This window comes from Balaenoptera physalus (assembly GCF_965194825.1).
Source record: "Balaenoptera physalus genome assembly, chromosome: X".
Classification (NCBI taxonomy): domain Eukaryota; kingdom Metazoa; phylum Chordata; class Mammalia; order Artiodactyla; family Balaenopteridae; genus Balaenoptera; species Balaenoptera physalus.
The window spans coordinates 66,668,314-66,693,683 of NC_138903.1; the positions used below are offsets into that span (position 1 = coordinate 66,668,314).

Sequence of the window (25,370 nt, forward strand, 5' to 3'; positions counted from 1 at the left end):
TTGGGAGGTTAGATAATGTGCTCAACATCCACATAGCAAATAGCAGAATCAGGATTCAAAGTCTAAGTTATCTGACTCCAAATTTTCTAATTTTTTTCTACCTCAGCATCTGGAGGGGCCATTCAACTGTCTTCTCTAAAATGGCCACCATCCTCCCCTGTCAAGAAATAGGCAGTGGCTAACTGAATTCATCTTTCTGAAAGACATCTTTCAAATTACAGGATCCTAAGCCAATTCTCTCACAAAAGGATCAGTTTCCTTTCCAGGCAGCTAAGTTCCTATGCCATTCTAGGAATACTTTCGTTTTTACCTTACAGGTAAGCAGCCATAGAGCCTCATCCATCTGAAGAAAAGATGTTGAGACATATTGTACCAAACCAGAGGTCCAGCCCTACCCTCAGTCTTGTAGCATTCTGTCACTCATCATCAAAGCATCGGTCCTGTCCATTGTCCCATTGCAGAGATTTTGCACAAATTAGAAATGTTATAGTCTATAAAAATTTCATTTTTCATCCTCCATTTTTTCAATCCCTACCCTTCACAGTGCAGTCCCCACAAAGGACAAAAAGACAACCACCTGGGAGAAATACCAGACAACACAGGCCAATTTCTACTTCAGCACACAGCAATGAGGAGATAGATAAACAGTCCCATAGGTGAGAAATTAGATACTGTTCTCAACCTACCACCCTTTCTTATACAGCTCTCTAAAAATTTACAAGGTATAGTCCTCAACTCAATTTTAATTAACTGAGTCACTAATTTCATGTCTTACCTATTGTAATTAGCTCTTCTCTTCAAGATTTACCAGTTCTTTCTTCTAACCTAAATAGCATCCCTAAACACCTAAAAAGTATCATGACCATCCACAAAGGGGTGGAAAGGTTGTCATTCATGGTTTGGGACTCTAAAAATTGCGACCTGAAATGAGGCTAGATACAAAGAATGATCCCACGGGCTGGCTTGCAGGCAGCACTGGGGCCACATACAGTCCAGTCTCAGCTCTAGCAGGATGGGGCTGCTAGATGGTATCGGCTCCCATACTGCTTACCAGACATACCAAGGCACAGAACCCCAAATCCTGAATTACCTCCTCAAAATGGCCTCTCACCTCTTAAAATAAATAGGTTTGGGTGCAACTAATTTCTTTTGGGCCTCCCCTCAACCAACTCTGGCAGCTATATTTTGCTGTCTCATTTGATCTGTTTTCTTTCCTAGTCCTCACTTCAGTTTCAACATCTGTTTAAGTACCTGATTCCTTGCTGTGGCTCAAATCAGCATCGTCTTCAGCCATCTTCCTGGGTTTACCGACCTCAGGCTCCAGCTCGGCAGAATTAGTTTAAACTGGTCAAAATAGATTTGAAGTGGTCAGAACTGATTTTCCCTTGTGAGAAAAGATTTGAACTGGTCAAGAGCAAGTTCTGACCATTTAACATCCATTTGGGCCAGTTTTACATTGCTAATGCAAGAATAAGCCACTGAAGGGATCAAGATGAATCAGGAATGAGATGAAGCAGCTTCAATCTGCTTAGAAGACCAGTGGGGGTTACAAAAAGGACCTAATGCTAAGGACCATACCATTTGTGGTGGTGATGCTGGAGGGGGGATCAGAAAGGACCTAATTGTCTGTGAGGTAGGACCAAACCACTGTAGACCCCGGGGGAGGAGCTAAAAGAAACTGATGCTCAATGACGCAGGATCAAATCATTGGCGTGAGACAGGAGGGGGAATGATGCTGATGCTCTCCAGACAGGATCAAACCACTGAGATGTATAGAGGGCTGAACAGGGATGCTTTTCTATAAGGTGTCTTCAAACCACTCTGAGGTAGGGATGGAAGAAGGGAGAATAAGAACGCAAAGGGCCTAGTAGTTTGTGAGATAGGATCAGACTACTGTGGAGGATTTGCAGAAAGGGAATGCTGTTCTAAGAAGCAGGATCAAACCACTGTGGAAGGGAGGGGAGCAAAAAGAAGATGAATTTTCTTGAAGCAAACTTAAATTCCTTTTAGTAAAGCAATAGTGCATATGATATTCTGTAAGGCAGAATCAAACTCTTTTTATCAATAATAAAGGGCATTTACATGATCTCATTTGCTCTTTATTCTGCCCTGATGGTTGGGTCAAACCATCTTCCCACAAAGACCTCTGCAGTAATTCCCAGCTGCCTCTGATTGTTGCTAGGCAACAGTGTAGCAGCTGCCTGATGAACCTTGCCCTTTTGACATTAACCCTTGGGTTTCTGGAAGGGAAATAATAGGTGCACACATTTAAAAATTGGGGAGCAAATTGAGACCGTATCATCAAATGCTAGGTTGGGAAGAGTGGGAGACAACCACACAGACTTTCAAAAATAAAAGGAAAACAGCAAGTTGTTAGAAAATGATGGCTATGTGGAGGAAGCAAAACTCACACACAAAAAAACAATCCTATATACTTGGAAAGCATCAAGTATGAGCTCCCACAAGACTTCTGAGTTCGTCTATGACATCCCTCACTGGTGGTGCTTGAATACCTTTGGTGAAAAATGAGTAGCTCTAACTTCCTAGGCAGTCTGTTCCATTTCGCTATAATACTGATCATTTTTTGAGCCAAACTCTCTCCCCTGTAATTTCCGCCCAGTAGTCCAGTTCTGTCTTCTAGAGCTGAGGTTGGCAAACTCGGGCTTACAGACCATATCCAAGCCACTGCCTACTTTTGTTCAGGGTGTGAGCTGAGAATGCTTTTTACATTTTTTAAATGGTTGGAAAAAACAAAAGAAAAATATTTTATGACACATGAAAAATTATATGAAATTCAAATTTCAGCCCGTAAAATAAATTTTGTTGGAACACAGCCATGCTCATTCATTTACAACTTACCTATGGCTGCCTTCCTGCAACCACAGCAGAGTTGAATAGCTGCACTGAAGACCTTATGGCTCTCAGAGTCTAAAATATTTACTATCTGGCCCTTTACAGAATAAGTTTACTGACCCCCAATCTAGAGCAAAAAAGAAACAGTTTTGAATAGGACCCTGCTCAAGTAGGAATGTAGTGGGAATGTTAGATATGAAAGAAAGTGAGGAGATCTCACAAAGAGTCCCAAATTCTCAAAGAGAGGGAGCAGACTGGTGCCAAAGTCCTCTGAGCCCACAAATAACTTGAAGCCACTTCTCATGGCTTCTAGGGATAAGGAGATATAACCTGTATGGAATTACTGGGAGTCTTCAAGAAGAATGAGAGAACAGATGGAAAGGTTGGGATCAGAGTGTGAAAGGCCTTGAATACCAAATACAGTTCCTTGGCCATACTGAAAACAATGGAAGAGTTGGGTTTCAGATAGGGTTGAGCGACAGGGTAAAAGAAATACTGAGGAAGATGATTCATGCTTCCAGACATCACTCTAGTTCTATTCCAGCTCTAGACAAGTTGAAGTGGTCTGAGAAGTTCAGATCATTCTGGTCAATCAAGTTCAGAAACATCTCAACAAGTATCCTAGTCTGAACACAATCTGGTTGAAGGCCAGGATCCTACAGTAAATAAAAGATATATATTGAGTCAGTTTCAAAGCATCTCTGCCTTAAGAGCATAAAAGAACGCTCATCACATGATTATCTGATTCTTACCGACTTTTCAGGACCCAGCCCAACCCATATCTCTCCCAGAGCTCTTGCTCTCCTCTGAACTCCTTCAGCACTTCTTTGTGCCATTCATATGGTCCTCATTCTACCCTGTCCAGTACTGAAATTATCTCTTTGTGAAAATGGCCTATTTCCCCAGAAAGACCTTGAGATCCCAGAAAAAAAGGGATCCTAACTGATACCTTTCTGTGTTCCCACGGTATCTGATTGGTTGATTGGTAAGGATATTATTGATCTAATGATCTAGCGGTCCCTCAGTGTGGGGAGACCCCCACTTAGGGGACCTCAGGCACTTTGGGAACTATGTCAGCTCTAACCACATATATACCTTCCTAGACTGGATACCCTGGGAAGGGGTGAGGTATAGTGATGTATTCTAGCCAGCCCTGGGCTGCAATGACCAAGCAAAAAGCAGCTACCTTTCTGGCCCTGATACCACAAGGACCCCAGCTCCCCATCTTTCCTGTCTTCGTGAGCTGAATGCCCTGGTCAGGAAGACAAAGCCCACAGTTCTGGCTGCCAGACATCTAGTCCCATTTTCCATGGCCTCTGTTGATCCTGGACCCAGCCTTCAGGCTGGACTCAACAGATTCAGGACAAAAATAGGCCCTTGGCTGGGAAGGCTGGCTTTCCACAAAGTGCTCTTTCCCCCAACGGCCAAAGCAAACGCCGCCGGCCAGGGCTAAAAGCCAGCCAGCCGCTCCCGACCTCTGCCGGCCAGCACCAAGGAGGCCCAGAGTCAACAGTGCATGGACAGGTCTGCTATTTCATTCCTTCTCATTCCTCAAACATCAGATTTACCTTCAGTGAATCTAAAAAACCAGATAAAACTAATGTCAGCTCTAGCCTCTAGGAAAATGTCAAAGATCCCCCATGGGCCTCAGTTACTAATAGTTAGAGAGTCAACACAGCCCCCACCTCCATTCTCCTCCACCTCTCAAGGGTGCCCAAGCCCACAGGCCACTTGCTAGAGTCTCTCTGTTTAAATTGCTTTCCTCTGCTCCCTTAGGAAAGAAGACGGAGGTACGTAGGAATGAGCTCTCAGTACCCACTGTTCTTGCTGGCTCGTAGGCCAAGCTAAGACTCAAAACAGAGTTCAACCAGTCATTTTTCCTGAATTAAATAGCCAGCCTCCTCTCATAATGATGGGGCAGGGGCTGGGTTTTAGACACTGACCCAGAGGGACATGGAGAGAGGAAGGGAAAGGAAAAGGAGAGTAGAAGAAGCCAGACAGAGGGAAGTATTTTTTATCTAACATACAGAAGTCTCTTCTAAACGAGTGACTTTTGGCTGATGAGTGAGGATAGAGGAGTGGGAAAATCTTGGCAAAGCTAGAAAATGGTACTGCTTTGAGAATGAATTTTTCTTGCCTGTTCACATAGAAATCACTCTCCCCTCCCAGACAGGGCGAGTTGGTGCTGACTTAGAAGAAACTTGGGACTGGAAGTGATTACTAACAAAAAGGGAGGTGTCCCTCCTCAGAGATATGCAACATCTGAGTTAAACTATTGGATCAGTGTCCTCTTTGGTACCCAGGTCCCTTCTAATAATAATCGCAGACATTTTACAATAATAATAAATACCATGTACTTAGCACCAACTATGTACTTGGTGATGTTCTGTTCCCAAACTGTGCACTGAGGCACCCTAGGGTACCATAGTCGACTCACAGGGGTAATGTAAGAGATTTTAAATTTGAGGGAAACACAGCGACATCTGTCGGACATGGCATGAATTACTACCATTAAGTTTTTGCACCTAATTAATTAATAAGCAGAAGTGTTAAGTATTTCTTTTGGCTTAGGAGTGCTGTGAAGACAATTTCAAAACAATTACACTAAGGGCACAGTGAACCAAGAAAATTTGGGAACTTTTGTTATATGTATTACATGGATTATCTCATGCAATCCTCAAATCTTAAGTGGTAGATCTTAATATTTTTTTCCACTTTATAAATAAACTAAAGCTCCAAGAGATGAAGTAATTTGCCCAAGGTACCCAGCTAAGTGATGGCAAATCAGAGGTGATGGCAGACTTCAGAGACTATGCTCTTGAACCATTCGTAACACTGTCTTCCCATAATTAGCTTTGTCCACTACTCTCATTTCATAGGCAGGCTGTAAAGATGCCTTGATAAGACAAGTGATCTCTGTGTTATGGAAATAGTGTTGCTATTCTAGCAGTCCAGAATTTTGTCTCTAATTCAACACACATACCATAAGAGGCATAGGAAAAGCAATGTCATTTAAAACCAAGAATTAAACAAATATGAAGCATAAGCTGAAATTGAGGCTGCCTTCAAGCTATTTGAACTGTTCAATTGCTTTTGAACTAATTCTTTGTAGACCTCTTATGCTTATTATATCTTACCCTAAAATTTACTTATCCCAAAACACTAAGGTTCACTTTTGTATTATAGTGTGAGAAACAATGCTCTCTACTTCACTGGATATAAAACAAGAAGCATCAGCCCTGGTTGCCGCTGGTTTCCCTCTTTTAACTATGAGGAAAACCAGCCTGAGAACAAGGCCAACATACAGAGGAAGACAGAGTCAAGAGAATCACAGAGGAAGCAAGCAGAGTCATGACTGAACCATGCTTGGCCTGTCCTACCTCTAGATTTTCCTGTTATATAAGCCAATAAATCCCTGGTTTGTCTCAGCCAGTTTAAGTTGGGTTTCCTGTATTTTGCAACCAAAATCATTCTGAGTAATAGTTACTCTCCTAAAGCACTTACCACAATGCTTAGTATACTCATCCATAAGAGCCCAGTTCCGATGTCAATTCCTCAATGAAGCTGGTTCTTAATCCCCAAACAGAACATATTGCTCTATCCTTTGTGTACTCATAGCTCATTATACCTAACTAACTTTACTGTATAACATATCACATTGAGTTCTTTATTTACAGTTACTTCTCTACCCATTGTCTTTCCCACTGTAATGGGAATTTTTGGTGTCTTATAAAATGCCTACCACATAAGAGATGCTCCATAAGCATGTTTTGATCTGAACTGAAATGAAATATTAAACATTCAATCAATGTTAGTTCAATCCTCCTTCCTCTGGAGGGCAGAATGATGTCTGACAGACCCTCTTCTTACTGCAAATTCCAAGGCTCATGGACCTGACCCACTCTAGCCCCAGGCACATGCAGAACAACTACAAATGGTAATACTCAGTCTGCTGTCCCAGCATCCAACACCTTTTGTACCAGAAGGTGTTGGCAGAAGATAATCAAGAGGTTGCTGGGACAAGCTGTGGACCCCACCAAATCCAGCCCAGACAGTAGCAACACAGTAAAGGCTACCAAACTGCAGCCAACTTTTTAATCAGAGAAGTACAAAGGTATTTTTAGAAAGGCCCTCAAAATATATGCATTCAATTCTCTCCTCTCTGCACCATCTCCAAGTCTGCAATTCTTCCATAATAATTTATTGCGTTAACTGAGGGCTTCAGCCTTTTCTAACTGCCAATTCCTCTCTGTACAGTACTTCCCCCTTATTCTGAACTCCCACAGTGCTTTATACATTCTTGCATTATCATTTCTCTTATTGGCTTGTGATTATCTATATATGTGTCTGTCTTTCCCACTAGACTGTGAGCTCCTTGAGGGTAAGACCGTGCTTCCTCAGTCTGCATCCCATGGACTTAGTGTAGTGCCTAAAACAGAATAGGTGCTCAGAAAGTGTTTGTTGAAATTAATTATTGTTAAATCCCCCTCAAAAGAATGGGTCAGAGCTCTAGGTTAGATTTGATGCCATTTTTAACCCTTGATACCTCCTTGTGCAATGGAAATATTTAGGAATTGGAGATGGTGGTAGAAGACATGGATTTGAGCCTGCCTTAGCCAATTACTAGCCCTATATCCTTATATCCTATTTCCTTATATCCTATATCCCTATATCCTTGCTCAAGTCCTGTAACCTCTCTGAACCTTAGTTTCTTTGCCATCTCAATGAGGACAATCATAAACATATCTCACAAGGTTGTAGTAAGGATAAAATGTACTGTCTGAGGTAGCACTTTGTGAATGCAATAGCTTGTGGAAAAGTTGTATTATTATATAACAAAATTTAATTGAAAGAGAATTTTTTCATAATTCTTTTTGCTGAGGGATGGATAGGGGTTCCTTCAGAGAGTTGAAGGTATTGCCATTATGTGTGCTGGATATGCCCTGAGGGGTTTTTCATGACCATAGGCCCATTCTCCCCGCCCCTCCCATTAGACCATTAGACGATAAACAGCTTTCATCCTTCCTTTTAGCAATCCTCCCAGAGCGGTGTTGAATGTTGGCAAATGGCAGTGGGAACAACCCTGAATTGGCACTTAGAATCAGCACTAGAATGATATTCTTGCAGACGAGAGGACTTCCTCATTCAGCTGCACTTCAGTTAATATTAACACCAATTTATGTTTCCTGAGCACCTGCAGGCTGGATGGTGAGAGAAGCCATCCAGGAACAGGGATAATCATAGGGGAAAAGTCACCTCTGAATGTCAGACTAAAGCCTGCCAAATTGAGCTACTTATTGCTCCTCATACATTACCTGTAATTTTTCTACCTTTGCTCTTGTGCGTCAGAGGTCTGAAATGGCCTCCTTCTGCCCCTTTCTCAATGTCAAGTGCTAACTATCCTTCAAGGCCTGGCTCAAATTTTATCTTTATGAAACTTTCCCCATATATCAGACTCCCCACCCTTCACCTGCACGTTGTTTCTCCCTCTTTGATATTCCCCAAAATCACCTTCTGGCACTTACTACTTTTATATTATCTGTCTCAGTTAGTGTCTTTCCAACTTACTCTCTTCCTAGGCATTCATCATCTACTGCCTAAAATGTTACAGTTAATACTAAGCAATCTCCCTGCCACCAGTTTTTCTAGGCAGCTTTCTGAAATACAGACCACTCCTATGATTTAAACTTTCTGGTGGCAGGAGAAAAATCTAAATTCAGTAACATGATATAGCACAGTAGCTACCAAATACAGATCCATGAACTCATTACATCAGAATCATGAGGGGTGGGGAGAGGACAGGGTGAAGCTTGTTAAAAACTTAGGTTCCCAATAAGTTTCTGTTTCCTGAAAATCTATAACTTTAAAAGCATTGCAGATCAGACAAGGATGGCAAATATATTTCATCTCATGAATCAATTCAACTTGACTGCAAGTAGCCATTTGGAATACTGTGTTTACAAGGATTCCAAGCCATATCTAGGCACACTAGGAAAGAACGATATGTCTGATTAACAATTTCTGCCATAGGCATGGGAGGAGCTGATAGTGGTGATCATGCCAGGCATTTACCATATCTGCTTTAGACACACAGAATAACAAGCCATTCCCTAAACAAGCCAGACAACCCCTACCTTTATATGATGTTCCATTTGTCTAGAATGACTCCCCCTACCCACACCTTCAATCCCTGATTCCCTAGAAAACTCCTAATCATCCTCTGAGTTCAATTCAAATATCAGATAATCTGGGAATCTTTGTCTGATTCACTCCACGTCATTCTTTCTCTCATCTGGGCTCTCATTAAAATTTATTCTTAAACAAAACTTACCATGTTTACCACCTCAAATCCATTTTATAAATGAAGGGGGATATAAATAAACTATTTTTCAATACTGAATTATGTTGTAAACCTCTGTGCCTATCTATCTGTACTATTAGACTTTGACCTACTAGAAGTAAGCAACCATAGCGTAGTCATCTTTTTATTACAAGCCCCTGGCTCAATGCCTGCTACTCACAGGGTGCTCAGTAAACCTGTACTGAACTGATAGCAGACTCCATCTGGGGGAGTGAAAAGAAGGGGAAGTAACTAAATCAAACACATCGTCCTTCCCTGAAGAACCATGGAGATAGGGTCAGATCCACGGGTGCAAGAGAACACTTCTGAACGAAGGAAGACAAAGCACTAACAGGAATGCAGTCTGAAATAAGTGCAAAGATGTCTCCTTTCTTCCATAATGACTTTTTGGATTAATTCAGCCCTCAGTGGTCTCCTGTTATTCTCAATGGTGCTTATTGTCTGTATCTCACAATTTGGTATCTGCTTATCTCAGGCAGGTGAGTCTTGCCTCCACTGCTAGACTGCTCCTAGAAAGCAGGAATCAGGGCTGAACATCTTTATATTTCCTTAAGCAACTAGCACAGGTCTAAGCACATGTTAGGCACTCAAAAAAGGCTTGCTAATTGATTTACTGAATGACTGTTATTTGTGGTTTAATAGGTCAGGCATTTATGTAATACTTGGTCCAGTTGTTATTGCCCTCCAAAACCAGAGAGAAAAGTTCAAGGAAACTCATGTTTGTGGAAAAGCCAAATTCTTCCACCTCCACATTAATCTGCCCAGAGCTTACTTCTCTAGATAGACAATGCCTTGCCTTTGCTCTGTATTTGAAAAATAAGACTAATTTTTGTGTCTAGTATGCTACAGTAGGAAAAGTTATGAATCTAGGCTTATATGACTTGAACTCTTCTTCTGACTCTGCCAACCACTTTCTGTATGGCCCTGGGCAAGATCCTTCCCCTCAGTCTTCTGTTAAATGAGGGAGGTAGATAAGCAGGTCTCTAAGGGCCCCTTCTGCTCTAACTTCCATTGTTCTATTAAGACAAGCGTGTTTAGCATGAGGAACACGAATGGGGGAATTGAACAGTGTCTGTCCTTAAGCTTTTATGGTCTTGTTTATTTATTTACCCAACAGAATTTTTTAAATGTCTACAATGTGCCAAGTACTATTCTAGAGGCTAGAAATATAGCATTGAACAGAACAAAGTCCTTATTCTCAAGCAATTCATATTCTACTCAGGGGAGATAGACCATAATCAAATAAATAAGCAAAATCATAGTATGTCAGTGAGTACAATGAAAAATAATAAAGGAGAACAAGGAGGAAAGAGTGCAAGGGTGTATCATTACTAGTTCACATAAAGAAAGTCCTCTTTTATAAAGTAACATTTGATTAGGAAGGAAGTGAAGGAGCTAACCACGTATCTGGGGGAAGATAATTCCAGGCATTGGGAACAGAAAGCACAGAGTCCCTGAGAAAGAATGTATTGGAAGTGTGCAAGGAAATGCAAGGAAGCTCGTGTGGTTGGAGCAGAGCAAGCAAGGGGAGAGTAATAAGAGAGGAAGTCAGAGAAGTTGCAGGCAGTATGAAGAGCATGGAAGGGCCTTGCAAGCCATTGTTAAGAATTTGGATTTTACTCTGAGTGAGATTGGGAAACACTGCAACGTTTTGATCAGAGGAGGTGTTACGATCTGACTTGTATCTTAAAAGGATAGCTTCTGTGTTGAGAGTAGACCACAGGGAGGGCAGTAAAAGCTGAAGCAGGGAAAAGTCAGAAGGCTTTGTTAACAATGATGATGACTTGTTGGGGGAACATAAACATCTACACAAAAAACTCAAATAGGAATAATGAAATGACTACACATGGAATACAGAGTTTAAGTACTATGGTTGATGGGCAGTGGAGGGACGGTGTAAGAATGGAATTACTGTAAGGGAGGTAAAGCTCAAGCTGGCCCTTAAACGATGCAGAGGTGGGATCTATCAAATGAGAATAAGGATCCAACCCCTGTCAACCCCACAGGATTCATGTGAAACTCAACTGAGAGCCTTGATTGAAGAGAATTATGTAAAACACAATGTAGCATACAGAGATATGGAAGTATTACTCCTGCTCCTTGACCTGGCTATCCCCTACTCTTCACTAGCAACTACAAAAAGGGGACTGGTAACCATGTACTTTCAGACAGGCTGGAATACTCAAATCTCACTAAGGAATAAATCAACTCAAAAGACCTGTGTATATGGTAGTCCATATGAGTTGCCCTATTCTCATGAATAGGACAGTGCAGCCTTGTTAACTAAAGCCTAGAGGTTCTACCGCATTTCAGTCTGAGAGCATAGTCTACACTAGTGGAAAATATTATCAACAGTCAAGCTTAGCTCAATTGGAAAGGTCCAATATTTGATAACCAGCACCACAGAAGCTGCTCCAACTCCCAAGCCTGAGGATTCTTCTTTCCTGCTCTGTGTAATCACTGCGAGAAAACTGTCAATGCCATTCGCTACAGCATTTTCCCTTTGCTCCTTCCTCACCTCTGTGACACCCATATTACTCAGGAAACCTCCTCCAATTCTTAAATAAGCTATAAGGAGGGGTGAGTAAAGCTTCCCAGTGCTGTTGCCAGGCAAGCAGAGTCAGAGTGTCTGAGCTAGCAGGCACCTCAGATACTATCTAGTCCAATGATTTACTCTGTTGAAGCAGAGGGGTGATGAATAGCTCTGGCTGTTTCTCTCCCCTCCACCTCCACTTCAATAGGCACTGACAGGGTTCTCCACGCCCCTGGTGTACCAAAGAGCAGTTTGAAAGCCAGTCATCTACCCAACCAAGTATCCTCATTCATAGATGAGTGTTACTGGGGCCTAGAGAGGATAAAATTTTCCAGTCACAGAGTTCACAGCAGAAGTAGTCTAAACCCAGGTTTCCTAAGTCTCTGCCCCATGCCCTTTCCGTTATAACCAAGTTTCCTTGCTTCATCTAGGTTTGCACATTCACTTTTCTCAGATGATCATCATTTGCATCTATGGATCCTATATGTGCCCACAACTCAAAGGCATCATTTGGACTCTCCCATCATTTTTCAAACTTGGATACATTTTAAGACTGTTTCCATGCTGGGAGGCCTCATCTGAAACAGCCAAGTTACTCTATGTTTGCTATATGAATCACCATTTTGCCAGGCTCAAAACCCTGGAGATTTTTTCTGTCTCTCTCCCTTATCCTTTATCCCCTAACTTTTCCTGCTCTTAGCAAGTCACTCTGATTCTCGAACCCTAAATAAAATTATAATCTTCACACATATAACCTATACCACATTTGTGTATTACTTTTCTCCTTAGCATTTAATGCCATCTAATATACTATGTTTTCTTTACTTGTTTGTCTATCCCTCTCTACAACCACAATGTAAGCTTTATAATGGCAAAGATTACTGTTTAGTCATTGTCCTATCCTCAGTACCTAGAACAGTGCTTTGTATATATTAGCCACCCAACAAATATTTCTTGAATCAATACTTCACTGGGCAGAAACTATGTGAGAAACAGCCTCTCTCCACAGAAAACTAGCATAAGCACAATAAAATTAAGTCCTTTAATATGTGTAATGTTTTTCAAAGTTGAGAAACCTGTAAGTCCCAACTCTGTGAGACCTTGACCGAGTGACATGATATCTTTGGGCCTGTTTCCTTATGTATTTAATAGTAAAGTTCTAAGTTTCAAATACAGTAGAAGATGTAAAAGTGATCTGTAAACTGCAATGCCTTATACAAAAGAGAAGAATTATTATATCTGATCCTCACAACTATGCTCTGAGGAGGCAGCCCCAACTTATCCCCTGCAGCTGCTCCAAAGATAGGGATCAAACTTGCTATTTTCATCATACTAGCTTTTTGCTATACTGGCCTCCATTACAGATGGTATTTCAGCTACCTAGAGAAGAGGACTCACCTGAGTCAGTGCAGAGAAACTTAACTCATTCTAGAAATCTATCAGCCCCTGAAAAACTATTGCCTTAATGAGCCATTTATAACATCATTATTTAAAAGGGATGAATTGGGAGATTAGGTTTGACATAAGCTCACTCCCATGTGTAAAATAGATAGCTAGTGGGAACCTGCTGTATAGCACAGGGAGCTCAGCTCAGTGCTCTGTGATGACCTAGATGGGTGGGATGGGGGGGTGGGGGGGAAGGTCCAAGAGAGAGGGGATATAGGTATACATATAGCTGATTCACTTCGTTGTAAGCAGAAATTAACATAACATTGTAAAGTAATTATACTCCAATTAAAAATTTTTTTTAAAATAAATTTAAAAATGGAACCAGAATCTAAAACAATAAAAAATAAATAAAATAAAATAAAATAAAAGGGTTAATCAGCTCTTGTGTACCCTATAATATGGAAGAAAGAGAGCAGGTCCTGTTCTCAAGTAACCATTGTCTGGGTCAGTGCAATATAGCAAATATGTTTTAGAGTCATATAGGCTTAGTTTCAAATCCCAGTTTCACCACTTAATAGCTGTGTGGTCTTGAAAAAGTAAGTTAGCCTCTCCAGTCTTCAGTTTCCTAATCAGTAAGATGAGGATAATAATAGTTTCTACTGTTATAGAGTATACTCAAGATATAACTGATGAAGGAATGAATGACTGCATTGAATGTTGATCTTTTAGCAGTGTGCCTGGCACACAGCAGATGCCAGGCTCTTTACTCCAAGATTAAGGTCCTATGATTAGTAAACATGTCCTAAATATTCACTGAAAATGGTAGTCTGAAGGTTAAATAACTATCTTTGTGTTCAGATATGTTATTTCCAAGTAGAAAGAACACTGGGTTGCAGGGTGAATTACCTGAGATCCATCATTCATTTATTCTTCCATTCATTCAATTAATCAAGAAATAACTGTAAGCATCCATCACATGCCAGGCCCTGTGCTACATTCTAGGGACATGGTGGAGAGTTAAAATTGACATGATTCTTGATCTTATGGCACTCACAATCTACCAGAAGACACAGACAGCTTAACAGATAATATATATTATTATAATATATATAATTATTATAATTATCATAGCTTAATAACAGCATATTAACAAGCAAGTCCTGGGTGACATGGGAGTTCAAAGAGGCAACTAACCCATCCTGAGTAGGGAGGCAGGCAAGGGGAAGTTCCTAGAGGAGGCAATGTCAAAGCTAGAGCTTGAAGAACAAGCAGGAGTTTACCAAGTAAAGAGGATTAGGGGAGCAGAGTGTGGCAAGCAGAGGGAATAACATGTGTACAGACCAGACCCAGAATCTTCAAAGACCTGAAAATTTTCAGTTATTGGAGGAAAGAATACAAGGAAGGAGTGGGAAGAGCTAGAGATAGTGGAGAGCTAAGCCATACAGAACTATGTAGGCCATATTCAAGAGGTTGCTTTTTATCCTAAGAGCAATTGAAAAGAGTTTTAAACAGGACAGTGTCATAGTCAGCTTAACATGTTAGAAGGACCACTCTGACTGCTATGTGAAAGATGGACTGAAGGGCCTGGGCTACAGTGGTGATGATGATGATGGAAAAAAGTGGACTGATTGAGAATGAGGTATGGAAGAAAATCACCCAGACTTGGCACTTGAGTGGAAATAGAAAGAAAGTACTCAAGGATGCTGCTGGAGTTTTTTCCATTCTCGGCCTGGCACTATCACTTAATAACTAGAGGCCCTTGGCCATCACTTCACTGCTGAGCCACAGTTTCTATGTGGGTCAAATGGACATAATAACTGCTAGTGTACTTGCCTCTACTGTATTAGGGAGACTCAAATGAAACAGTGGCTGTGAATGCTTTTTCTAAAGCACAAAGGGCTATAAAACAGGAGGACTGAGGATAACTCATGGGTTTAGACTCACTGCAAGCACAAATGGGTGATCAACAGGTGATAAGATGCCTAGTCCAATAACACTTTTTCAGGTGTTTTTTTTTCTTTCTTTTTTAAAACAAATTCTCCATGTAAGAGCCCTTGTAAAGACAGAACATCTTACTTTATTCTCAGGAGGATAGGAACCCTGAGGTCTCACAGCAGTGTTGGGCTGCCGCTAAACCATCTGTACTGTTATCCAGGCCTTCTCATAAGCAATTCAGGGCTGTTCATCTGGCTAGTGGCTACCATACTGGACAGCACGTGTGTGGATCTCAGGAGGCTGGTAATTCAGAGATAGGAGCACCAGAGAACTGGTAGGACCGAAGCGAACCCTGATACCAGGGCAGAGGCTGTTTGTTCTCTACTCTCTGACACCCCCTCTCAGGTATATGCAACCCAAGTAACACTCTGATCCAAAGGAAATAAGAGGCTTGAAGATACCAAAGCTAAGGCAAGGGTCTGACAATCCAAGCGGCCAATGAAGGCAATTTCTAGAGTAGCATTAGCACAAGTCTATGGCATAATGGTGAGAGGAAATAAAATTTGTCTTCGGCGCTCTCTGCCTTGCTGGCATCCCATGTGTCACACCTGATCCCAATATATTGTTTCCCATTATCATAGGACTTTGTTTCCAACTGACTGTCAACATCTTCTTGATAAGATTTTAGGGTATCCCCATTTTCATATTGTGTTACGCCACTGCTTATACCACCATTCTTCCCTTTGCGTTATGGCTATCTAAATCCTTGGAGATGTTCCCATATCCTGCCATTCTACAAACACCATGGGACAGGGGAAAGGAAAGAAGAGCAACTAGTTTAGTTCTGTGGGTCTGGAGGAGGTAAGAACAAATTCCTAGCATTCCTTCATTTCCCCGAGCACATTCATCAATGACCTCCACACCTTGTTCCTACTCCATATATGTGAACCAGGTATTGGTAGCTCCACTTTAAATGGAAGAAGCTGAAACACAAAGAGGTGAGGACTGATTGCATAAAGTCACAATGCAAGTTGATGACAGACCCAAGACCTAAACCCAGGTCTCCTGCCCCAGAGCCAGCTAGAGTTTCAATGCAAGGGCATATGCCTCTCCATCAGAAAATGACTTCTTCCTGTTGGACGCCAGTAAGTTAAAGAAATGCAGCAAGCCACAAGCAGGGATCCACCCAGCAGGGGCCTGTTCAATGAACTCCTCTACCTCACCCCCAACTCCAACCCCAACAACACAATTTCAGGCCTGAAAAATGCAAGCACTATCCAAGCTGGGGGCAGGGGTATACAGAATCTGGTTCCCCTCCTCCTCTTCCCCTCCAGATCCCTGGAGCTTGAGCGCTGGAAAAGCCATGCATTACAGGGAGGGGGCCGCCCCATGACAGCTGCATGCAGGTTATTCCAGAGAACGTTGAGATGGCAGGAATATTTTCCAGTTGAAATCAACACAATTCCCTTTGCATTTGAGTCTCGGGAACATTCATGATGAAAATCTAGACAGCATGACATTGTATGAACTCTGAAAGCCGGGCTGATGCTACTCTGGTTGGTGTTGCCTTTGGCTCACACTGAGGACCCAGTCAGACTTCTGGAAAGGTCTGGCCAAAGCAGCTTCAGCCAAAGACCCTGTGCCATCCATATTTTAAAAGCTGTCTACGTTTAGTGGTCACCCAGTCTCTCAGTCAACAATTGGCTTTTTGTACTCTGCAAGGTAGATCTGGGGCTGTGAGCCTCACCTCTTGGAGTAGGCCAGGGAAGGGGAGTCCCTTGGCCATACCTTTGTTCCAGTGACCCAGGGTGAGGAGAGAGAATGGCAGAAAGGAAACATGGCAGGCTGCAGGCAAAGTTAACACATTCTCACCGAGAGTACTATTGGAATCAGACAGGGGTGGATACAGGGCTATAAGCGGGCAGAGCCAAGGATTTTCCCACCAAGGTCTTTCAGTATACTCAAGGGAGGGAGTATGGTATTGAGGGAGGGACTCACAACTGGGAATGAGAAATTTGTTTTCCTGACTTTCTGTCTCCTTCTGTGTTCCAGCTTGGGCCCTGTCTGATATCTGAGAGGTTTTTCAGTATGCTCATAAAAATGATCACCACAACCCCAACAGCACAAGTGGAAGCACAGAATATTGCCTAGAAGGCAGAATAAGTGGGCTGTGCCACTCACTGGCTGCATGACAAGTTACTTCCCCCACTCTGGTCTTCAGTTTCATCCTTAAATTATAAGTATAATAAGCCCTGCCCACGTCACAAGGCTCTTATGAGAACCAAATGAGATAATGGGTATGAGTGAGCTTTGGAAGCTGTAAACTGTGAAACTTAGAGCTAGGGTCCCTGGAGCTGACTGGGTGATGCAACTGGCATGGTAATGTGTATAACTAGCTTCCCTGGGCTTGGGGCATTATGAGAGGAATGAAAGAAAGAGTGAACTATCCCCTAAACTCTGGGACCCTGGCTTATAATACATAGAAATCTGAGTGCAAAATGAAACCAGAGAGCAGAGAACAGCACTGAGCTTTAGCAAGGACTGGTGTGAGTGCAATCTAGGGAGGAGGTCTCCACAGCATTATGTTCCAGGACCAGGAAGGCTCCAGCTCCTAAATATCCCCATCACTAATGGCTGAAATCCCAGAATAAAAGCCATGTTTTTGCAGCACATTGTTTCTTCTGTTAAAAATAAAAACGTACTCATGGCATGGGAAGGACGGTGGGTCTGTGGCATTTCTAGCTTACATTTGGGGCTACTTCTTATATGCATCGCTCCCTCCAAGTACTCTCCCACTCCAATCCACCAGGCACTACTGTACTACACCATTTGAGTAATATCCCTAAATTGCAGGTAATGCCTCACAGCAGATCCAGAAACTTCAACAGTATCCCATTATCTACAGGAGAAAATTTAAAAGCCTCAGCCTGGCATTCCAGGCTCTCCATAGTCCTGACCTAGCCTCCTTCCATCTGTACCTCAAACACATGCCTTTTAAACTCTGTATTTTGGCCAGACTGCTCCATTCCAGAAGCCTCAGAGCAAATACAGATTACAAGGGCAACACACTGGACTAAAAATTAGGAGAAATGGCTTCCAGTCCCATTAACTTTCTGAGTGACCTTGTATAAGTCATTTATTCAACCAGAATGTCCAGAGTTTTAAGATCACTTGGAAAGTGTGTTAAAATCAATTTGTTATTAAATTAACATATAAATGTTTGTGAATAACTTAATTTTATATTCTAGAATGGAGTCTAGGTCCTCCATATAATGCCATCTGTGTTCACATTTTTTCCAGTATGTTTCCCAGAATGGGAAGGAAATGACTGGCGTTACAGCCAGCACCCAGGGAATCACCCTGAACCCTGGGTAAATATAAGGATCCTTCTAGTTTTAATGCTATAACAAGATGAGGTCACATGCTTCTTTTTCTTCTGTGTGCCTTACCTTCACGTTCATCGCTTATAATGTCCTCCCACCTTCCTGGAAAGTGTTTAAATCCTCCCCATCCTTCAAGACCTCACTACTACTAATACTAAAAGTTCTCTCCAATGCCACAACTCTGCAGCCCGCAGTGAACTTCTCACCTACTACACACAAACACACACACATGCAATCTCTAATACTGGCTGTGCCTATTCTCTGGCTCTTCAAAATAGTTGTCTTGTGACTTCATCTCTGTGAACCATCTGAAACAGCTTGCCTTACCTAACTTACCTACTCACACAGTGTATATGCTCCTGAGGGCATCTCTCTGTCTTACAGGACTTGAGAGAAACTCCATAGGGGATGAGGATCTGGGTAATAGGATACTGGCTTAGGGGAAAAACCTGGCTGCTGAAGTATGGCTTAAAGTCAACAGGAGCATCATCCTTATCATCATCACTACCGTCATCCCTGAAATGTATAGGGCACAGTTTACAATGTATTTTTACATCCACTATCTTATACAATCAGAGAATCTAAACTGGAAGGTCCTTAGACGATTCCAGTCCAGTGTTTCTCCTTGCCTGGGGCTGGGGTGCTTGTTAAAACACACATTTCTTGGTCCCACCCAAAGAGTTCTGATTTTCTAGATGTAGGATGAAGCCTGAGAATTGGCGTTTCTAACAAGTTCCCAGGTGATATGGCTGCTGCTTATCCAGGGATCACACTTTGAGAACCACTGATCTGGTCCAATCCTACCACTTTACAGATGAGGAAAATGAGGCCCAGAGAAAGGAAGAGAGTGGTCGAAGGTTACCTCACAAGTCAGTGACCAAGCTGTGGCTCCTGATTCCTAAGCCAGAGCTCTTTCTTATCACCACAGCTAAACCTCTTCCCCTTCTTTTCTCCTTCCCAAGAGTGCAGTGGAGATAAATTAAATGCTGTCTGGAAAAGCCCTTTGGGTTCTGCAAAGCTAAGATGCTCATAACCAGGTGTCAGTGTTATTGCTCTGCAGAGACATCTGATCCCAATTAGGCCTCTCCTCCTCTCTGCCTGGACTGATATTTGGATGATCCCCTTTGCCCCACCCCCTCCCAGCTGTGTCTGCAACAAATAGCCACCCTTCTTGGCCACAAGCCTGCTTGGGCCACTGTTACTAGCTCTGCCTTCCTTGAGGCTGTGTGCACATGGAACGGCCCAGCTCAGCCAAGGGGATTGTGGGGGAAGGGAGCTGGTTTGCTTCAAGTAGAGACCCAGATGGGCCTAGGCTCAGGTTCCACCTGTGACCTGAACCTTCCCCCACCCTCCCCAGGCCCAGCCAAGAGCAGTCTGGAAATTGCAGGTTATACATAGGTCCTATTGAGGATGGAGGATAGTCTACAGTCTTCCCGTTATGCATCTGGTCACTGGGGCTCAATGCTGGGGTCACACCACAGATTATCCAGGGGTTGGCAACCTGTGGCCCAAATGTTGGATTTTTTCCATGGCCTGTTTTTGTAGTGTCAATGAGCTAAGAATGGTTTTTACATTTTAAATGGGTTTGAAGAAGAAGGAAAAGGAGGAGAAGGGGGAGGAGGAGGAGGAAGGGGAGAGGGAGGAGGGAGAGAGGGAGGGGAGGGGGAGGAAAAGAAAGAGGGTGGAGGAGAAGGCAGAAGAGGAGAAAACAGAGACTGTAGTGGTTCACAAAGCCTAAAATACTTACTATCTGACCCTTCACAGAAAATGTTCACTGACCTCTGAACTTTATACTGATGACAAGGGAACCCTCAAACTATAGAATGTCAGAATTGAAAGGGCTTTGAGAGCTCAGTTAGTCGAGGATCAAACTACATTCCTTGGTGTTCTGGGGTTCTAGAAGTGGCTCAAGACATACCTCTGAGGTGAACCTGAGCCTCAGCCCTCTACTCGACCTGCTCTCTCAACCAGAGAAGCTATGTCAATTTCATTTAAAAAATGAGTTTCTCTGTTTTTAAAAATATTGAAAATCACTGGCAGAAACCAAAGCCTTCATTTTATGGATGTGAAAATTGAGGACCAGAGAAGGAAAGGATCATATTCAAGATCACATAATGACTCAGAACCAGAGCTAGAAGAGAAACTTTAGGTGTGCAGTTCCACAGGTCAGTGATCTTTACACATCAACATCCCACAAATAAAGGAGGATGTAACAGTAACAATGGCAATCATCATTTGCATAGGTTTTGTCACTTTACAAAGTTCCTCCACATGCTTGTCATCCCAACAGATAGCACATGTTGACAGTCCTTTGCCAATTACATTACTATAAATGATAAACCATTCTAGAACATCAGATCATCTCATCCAACCCTCTCATTATACAGGTGAGACAACTGGGATCCAGGACATGTGGGTGACTTACCCAAGGTATACAATAAACCAGTGGCCACACTCTTTCTACTGCACCACACTTAGAAATCAAATAACACCAATCTGGGAAAAAGAAAACCTGCTTCCTTCCAGAGGATTAGCTTCCACGGCTTCCTAGTTCCTTGATAAACTATGCCCTAAGAACTTTCATGGAAATCTCTTCTCTCTACACTTAGTCCCTAATTTATCTCATCAGTTCTGATGGCTTAAAGTGTCACCTGTTTGCCAACAACTCCAAAATTATATCTCCAAACAAAAGTGTTTCTCAAATTCCATATTCATAAATACAGTTGCCTATTCAACATCTCTACTCAGATATCAAATAGACCTCTCAAACTCAACATGTTCAGAACTAAACTCCTGATCTCTCCACATCTTCCAAAAAAACCACCTGCTCCACCCAGCGGGGAGAAGCATCAATGATTTGGAGACCACTTGAACCACCCAAAGAATAAAAGTGTTGGGAAGTATTGTGATGAGTGAGACATTACCTATATGGTATAAGCCAAATTCTTTTCCAAAAAAGAAGAAGCTGCACTTTGTCTCCTTTTTCCACCAGAGCATTCTGGGAGAGCACAAAATCAAGTCATCTCAAACAGCATGAAATTAAAAGCAAAGGCAAAAGTGGTTTGTGGGATATTTTGCTGCTTTGAAAGTTACTATGAGGGGTAGTGGAAAAATGGAGGTAAACTAACCCAGTGATTGATAATCTTTGTTTATGACTAGAAGAGGGTGGGTAGTCATATGGAGATGAAAGGAGATAAGAGGAGAGACAGTATGAACAGGAAGCAGTTAGAAGGGAGGAGAGAGGGGATAACCAAGCCCTGAGCCCCATACATCTGGGGCTCAAGTCCAAGTCTCCAAAACCCCCAAATAGGGTCTGAAGAGGCAACTGCACCATCCCCTGCCCTCAAAGCTCTAGACTGTCTCCTTTCATAATGGCCAGCTGCAAATACTCTGCACACATTGCAACTAAACCCTATTTGTTACAGACTTCTGACCTCTTAGTCTTCTTCAAACTTCCCTGGACAGGACATAACCAGCTCAATGGGGCAGTATGGGCTGGTAGAAAGTATTGGACTTCGAGTCAGAAGACCTGGGTTCCAGGCCCAGATCCTCATAAATTCTTATGGGAACTTCCCCTACCCCCAACTTGGGCCTCAGTTTTACCACATTAAAAATAAGAGAACTACACTTGGAGTATGTATCTGTTTTTAAGCCAGTAGGAAGGCTTCAGCGTCTCAGTCTCCACTATGTTTTTTCCACTCCTTTCATTCAGCCCCATTCAGATGCCTATACTCCACTCCAGCAAATATACAAAAAGTGAAGCTCTTGTACAAACTACTGGCTGTGTGCCCCTCTCAATAAGGCCTAGATATAAAAATCTATTAGTTAACCCCCATTCATTTTTAGGTGAGGAAACTAAAAACTAAGGCCAAGAGAAGGGATGTAATTTTCCTAAAGTTATATAGGGAGCTAGTGGCAACAAACATTTCTGTTCAGTCTTTAAAGGGAACCGCCCTGAGTGAACTGAGGCTGATGGGAGCTCTCAGAGGAGGAGATCAAAGGGGAAACTGGGACATGCCAAGGCCACAAAGCAACCTAGTAGAAAGAGCCCTATAATGAGAGTCTAGGAGTCCTTCTACCTCTAGTTCTACCTCTGCCACTAACTAGCTGTGTGACCTTGGACAGGTCCCTTTACCTTTTTTGGTTTTATATTCTTTACAAGTAAAATAAATGAATTGAGCTAGACATTCCCTAAGGACCTATACCCTACTGTTGATATTCTATAAGATATGATTCCTTGGCCCCAAGGAAGCTTATAGCAGGATGCAAGGATAAGCCTGTGAAAAAAACTCTAGCCACCACTCCCAAGAAAAGGATCAGGGCTCCACAGACACCTGGAAAACTGTTCTTCTCCTTCTCATGGAAATATATTTTCCTGGTGGACTCCTTCTGAATGTTAGAGACCCAGCTTTAAGCATCATCTCATCTGTGAGACTTTTTTTCTGACTACCTGGAACAGAACTGCTCTCAGCTTCTTTGGGGCCATCACTGTGCTTTGTATAAATGCCTCCATTAGAGCATTAATCTTTCTGAATTAGCTTTTCATTTATGAAATGAATAAATGGCTATAAATATGGTAAAGAATGAGTGTTCAGAGGATAGAAAGCCAAGAGATAAACCCACACATATGGTCACCTTATCTTTGATCAAGGAGGCAAGTATATACAATGGAAAAAAGACAGCCTCTTCAATAAGTGCTGGGAAAACTGGACAGCTACATGTAAAAGAATGAAATTAGAACACTTCCTAACACCATACACAAAAATAAACTCAAAATTGATTAAAGACCTAAATGTAAGGCCAGACACTATAAAACTCTTAGAGGGAAACATAGGCAGAACACTCTTTGACATAAATCACAGCAAGATCCTTTTTGACCTACCTCCTAGAGAAATGGAAATAAAAATAAAAATAAACAAATGGTACCTAATGAACCTTAAAAGCTTTTGCACAGCAAAGGAAACCATAAACAAGATGAAAAGACAACCCTCAGAATGGGAAAAAATATTTGCAAACAAAGCAACTGACAAAGGATTACTCTCCAAAATATACAAGCAGCTCGTGCAGCTCAATATCAAAAAAACAAACAACCCAATCCAAAAATGGGCAGAAGACCTAAATAGATATTTCTCCAAAGAAGATATACAGATGGCCAACAAACACATGAAAGGATGTTCAACATCACTAATCATTAGAGAAATGCAAATCAAAACTACAATGAGTAACACTTCACACCAGTCAGAATGGCCATCATCAAAACATCTAGCAAACAATAAATGCTGGAGAGGGTGTGGAGAAAAGGAAACCCTCTTGCACTGTTGGTGGGAATGTAAATTGGTACAGCCACTATGGAGACCAGTATGGAGGTTCCTTAAAAAACTAAAAATAGAACTACCATATGACCCAGCAATATACCGGGCATATACCCTGAGAAAACCATAATTCAAAAAGAGTCATGTACCACAATGTTCATTGCAGCACTATTTACAATAGCCAGGACATGGAAGCAACCTAAGTGCCCATTGACAGATGAATGGATAAAGAAGATGTGGCACATATATACAATGGAATATTACCCAGCCATAAAAGGAAACGAAATTGAGTTATTTGTAGTGAGGTGGATGGACCTAGAGTCTGTCATACAGAGTGAAGTAAGTCAGAAGGAGAAAAACAAATACTGTATGCTAACACATATATATGGAATCTAAAAAAAAAAAAAGGTTCTGATGAACCTAGGGGCAAGACAGAAATAAAGACACAGATGTAGAGAATGGACTTGAGGACATGGGGAGGGGGACGGGTAAGCTGGGACGAAGTGAGAGAGTGGCATGGACATATATACACTACCAAACGTGAAACAGATAGCTAGTGGGAAGCAGCTGCATCGAACAGGGAGATCAGCTTGGTGCTTTGTGAGCAGCTAGAGGGGTCGGTTGGGGAGGGTGGGAGGGAGACGCAAGAGGGAGGGGATATGGGGATATATGTATACATATAGCTGATTCACTTTGTTATACAGCAGAAACTAACACACCATTGTAAAGCAATTATACTCCAATAAAGATGTTAAAAAAAAATAAAGAATGAGTGTTCGGGAACAGAAGGTAAAAGTTGGAGTCAAGTGTTGGAGGACCTTAAGGGCTAAGCAGAGGAGCTTGAACTAGATAAGGGTACAGCAGTGAGTCAGTGATGAGTAGTTTTGTGCAAGGCATATGGTGAAACAGATGTTCATTAAGGTAGGAGCATAGGTGTGGAGGTAGGAATGATCCTGAAGTTCAAATGTCTGCCTGTGTGCTAAGGGGGTGGGGGAAATAGTGAGAACCCAGGCCTGACCTTGTGTTGCCTACACTAAACTGCTGGCCAATTTCATAATGCAAAGATCTTTCTTTGATGATAGATGGACCCAAGTAAATTCTTCTATACCATGACAAGTGGTTTTTAAATGTTCTCTGGGCAGCTCCATATAGGAGCATGAAGACCAGGCTCAGCAAGGGAGGAAGGGGTAGTATCTGTAGCCCATTTTTGGGGGGAACCATTTAGGAGGTAAGAGAGAATGAGAAGAGCTGGGTTCAAATCCCAACCCAACACACCAACTGAGGTATTGTGGTCTACCTCAGGAGTCAGCTCAGGGATGGCCCCTAAATACACACACACCTCTGGCAGCCCTTAGTGCTTTCACACAGCAGGGGAAAATCAACCTTCCCAGCAGCCTGCACAAAGGCCAAGCAGCTGAGAGGCCCCTAAAGAGAATATTCAGAAGGTATAAGAGGGTGCAGGGAATGGCTGGGCACAGTGACCAGCAAAGATTTTGGACTCCTGTTTCAAAGTGGGCTTGACCTGGTACTGCCAAACATGGCAGAAAAAGGCATAGCTTGGTTTTGGCCTAACTTCGGAGGGGGCAATAAGTGCCCACAAACAG

The 25,370-nt window shown here is 42.3% G+C and overlaps 1 long non-coding RNA gene across 2 annotated transcripts in view; it reads right to left on the minus strand.

The window, feature by feature from the left end:
• The window catches only part of LOC309653113, a 133,992-nt gene extending 109,599 nt beyond the window's left edge, over window positions 1-24,393 (minus strand). The window contains exon 1 of one of the 2 annotated variants that reach the window (XR_014258986.1): window positions 1,252-24,393. This is a non-coding gene — a long non-coding RNA (uncharacterized lncRNA). The remainder of the gene's footprint in view (window positions 1-1,251) is intronic. The other variant, XR_014258988.1, reaches the window with a different exon arrangement.
• Window positions 24,394-25,370: the final 977 nt, after the last annotated feature.